A 3,342-nucleotide genomic window follows, 5' to 3' on the forward strand; every position below is an offset into this window, starting at 1 on the left:
CTTTTTACTTTTACTTGAGTAAAATATGTTGCTACTCTTAGTTTGAGTACAGTTTTTGGATGCTTTTCCCACCTCTGACTGCAGGTTTTTAGAAAAATTGTAAAGTGAGTGTTTTCTTCTTATATGTAATCTATTTCTCATTGTAATGATGCATTTTACTTGTTTTAGAAATAAGCTTGTAATCCAGTCTTTTTCTACTTGCACCTTCTTGAACTGAAGTCTGTGATTCCCTCTGCAGAATGATGGATTTTAGTTTGGATTGTTTGGCCTTTGTAACTCTTCTCAGATTGATGAGTGGCCACAATTTTTTCACTGAGGTCATGGCTGATGTCCTTCAGCCTTGGCAAGGTGTTCACATACACCTGTTGGCCGCCGACCAGCAAACTGAAACAACTCCTGCTTTTATAGAGGAGTTCACACCTGGACTTGCACCTGGGTCCTGTTTTCCTCTGTGAATCCTATGAAAGCACCAAAAGTTTTCTTAGTTTTTTTTCCCCAAAGCTGTAACAGGTTTTAATCTTTCACATTAATAACAAGTTAATACTTAAATTTGACCTATTGTGTTTTCTTGAATGGGTTAGAGTAGCAATATAGGCTATAAAAACATATTTATTGCATTTTTTGCTCAAAAACCATTCATTTGAGTTTCTATCAGTTATTTTAGCGCCTCTGTCACTTTAAATCCAAATAAGCTGCTGCTGGCCACGCCCCAAACTCAACGTTTACATCACCACGTGAAAACGGCTGAAAATACAACTGTAAATCTTCGTAAAGTAGGAAGTGGTTTCTGAATGGCAAGTCAACCCTCCATAACAAAACACTTGTCTTTTCCAGCACCAAAACAAGTTGGCCAAACTCAGCCAGGGTTACCTAGCAACCCAAGTTGACTTCCGGCACATTTGGCCTTAACTGGGGTTGCTAGGTAACGGGCTGGGCATGCTAATTTGTGACACTACATTCCGGAGATTTTTGAAACGGCTCATTTTCCTAGACACCCAAACACATTAACTAACGTACCAGCAATAAAAATAATATAGAAATAATTTTCCATGTGTGAAGGAATTTAGTTTGTATTTTTCAACATGGCTTTTTAAATATATGCATACATTTTTATCATGCTAGCTAGGTGCTAGCTTAAGTAGCCGCTTAACTCGCCTGTGTTTTGTTTTTAAGTCTGCTCAAACTGTAAATGGCGGTGAGGACAGCTCTACTTTTCAAAGGTTAACTTCATGCAGCAACAAGCTGCGAAGCGGGACAGTGGATCTTTGTGTCCAGTTTCGGGGCTGGAGCTCCGGAAGAGATTCCTGCGGTGAGATAAAGCTGTTAATGTATGACTTGGTCACTTTTTGAGGTTAGTATCTATCTGGTATAGGGGCAGTGTAGATAGGAAAAAATGAGTATATTTTGGCAAAAAACCCTCAAATTTTGAGATTAATCTCCGAAATTTTCTAGAAAAAACAGAGAAGTTTCTGAGCTTAAAGTTTAATATTTTGACTGAAAAACTCAGAAATTTTGAGATTAGCCTCAGAATTTTTATTTTTATTTTTATGAAAACAGGAACATTTGTGAGCCCCAAAAGTTGAATATTAGTGAGAGAAAATACATATTTTGAGATTGATTTCAGAAATTTTCTTGGAAAAGCAAGAACATTTCTGAGCTCAAAAAGGAACTTTTGGATCTAAAAATGTTTGACTTTTTGATCTCAGAAATAAACTTTTTGTTTTTTTCCTCAAAAATTTCTGAGATAAAAATTTCTGAGCTTGAAAAGTTGAAATTTTGGAAGAAAAAAAAATAAATTGATCTCAGAAATTCACAAGAAAATTGTGAATTTCTTGTGAAATTCACAAGAAATTATGAATTTCTTGTGAATTCACAATTTCTTGTGAAAATGACATCAGAAATGTCATTTTTTAAAAAGAAAATTTCGGACTCCAATCTCAAATAGTTGATAGTTTTTTTTCTCTATATTTTTGACTTTTCAAACTTGGAAATTTTTCTTTTTTTTCTTTCAACTTTCTCAAAATTTCTGATTTTTTTCTATTTTTAAAATCACAAATTTCCATGTTTTTCTAGAATATTTCTGAGATTAATCTCAACATCTCTTGAGTTTTTTTTAGATTAATCTCAGACATTTTCTGGAAAAATGTGACAATTTAAAAAATTTTGATTTTTGAAACTTTTCTAGAAACTTTCTGAGATTAATCTCAAAATTTCTGAGTTGTTTTCTACTTTTCAAGCTTATAAATTTCTGTTTCTACAAAATTTCTGAGATTTTTAGATTAATCTCAAACATTTTTTTCTTGAAAAATTTGGAAATTCGAGAATCCTTGACCTTTGAAACTCTTTTCCCAGAAACTTTCAGAGATTTTTTGGGGTGAATGCATTCATTTATTCCCCATACAATGTCTAACAGCGTTGCACATTAATGCCCTGCGAGTCTTCTGCCAAATGAAGTCTCTTCTCATGATGAGTGTGGCAGCAGCTGCTGTTATTAATGGGCAGAGTCAGCTGAGTAAGTTAAGGAGCAGCAGAAATGTTGGTGTTTGTAGTTTCCGTGTGATGTGTATGAGCTCATAGTGGGGGTCATGCCAACATGGGAGGGATCGGACCGTCAAGTGGACAGCTCTGTAGCCCGCCTGCCCGCCCACTGCGCTCCACTCCACTCCACTCCACTCCACACCGGGAGCAGCGCGTCAGGGCTGATGCCAGCCAGCCGAACATAGATGGACTGACGAGAGATGAACAACAAAAACAAAACCTCTGCGCAACTAGAATAAATCCCTAAGAGCTGCTCAGCGGGTGAGAATAAAACTGTGTGACGCAGATTTCTTACGGGTCCCGGTCCTGGTCAGTGCCCGTTCTGGAGACCGCGAGAGGCGGACAGTGGAGTGGAAAAAGCTTCGGGGAGCGGACACAGCTGGAGCTCCTCTCCGTGAGTTATTTCTTCTGAATTTAAAACTTCATCTTTTAAACGAAGCCGCTTTAACAGCAACCCGAACCAGCGGCCGCCTTTCGCTCTCTGCGTGTTTATCTGCGTGTTTTTTAATGCGACATTAGTCCTCACAGCTGCCAATTAGTCACAGGACGCAGGCGCGAGCGCGCGCACAGAAACAAACTGACGGCTCGGTGCGCGAGAACGGCCAAAGCGGATTCCTGTCGCGTGACAGAGCCGGCAGATGTTGCCACGCGCCCCGAGGCTTGAAAAAGCTTCAAACGAACGAACGAACGAACGAACGAACGAACGAACGATAGATAGATAGATAGATAGATAGATAGATAGATAGATAGATAGATAGATAGATAGATAGATAGATAGATAGATAGATAGATAGATAGATACTT

The 3,342-nt window shown here is 38.3% G+C and overlaps 1 protein-coding gene across 2 annotated transcripts in view; it reads left to right on the forward strand.

The window, feature by feature from the left end:
• The first annotated feature begins 2,476 nt into the window (after positions 1-2,476).
• prox3 (prospero homeobox 3) overlaps positions 2,477-3,342 on the forward strand; it is a 17,635-nt gene continuing 16,769 nt past the window's right edge. Inside the window, exon 1 of one of the 2 annotated variants that reach the window (XM_016662428.1) lies at positions 2,477-2,932. The gene's annotated coding sequence lies outside the window, so the exon portion shown is untranslated. The remainder of the gene's footprint in view (positions 2,933-3,342) is intronic. The other variant, XM_007575235.2, reaches the window with a different exon arrangement.

Source organism: Poecilia formosa, unplaced genomic scaffold (assembly GCF_000485575.1).
Source record: "Poecilia formosa unplaced genomic scaffold, Poecilia_formosa-5.1.2 Scaffold373, whole genome shotgun sequence".
Classification (NCBI taxonomy): Eukaryota; Metazoa; Chordata; class Actinopteri; order Cyprinodontiformes; family Poeciliidae; genus Poecilia; species Poecilia formosa.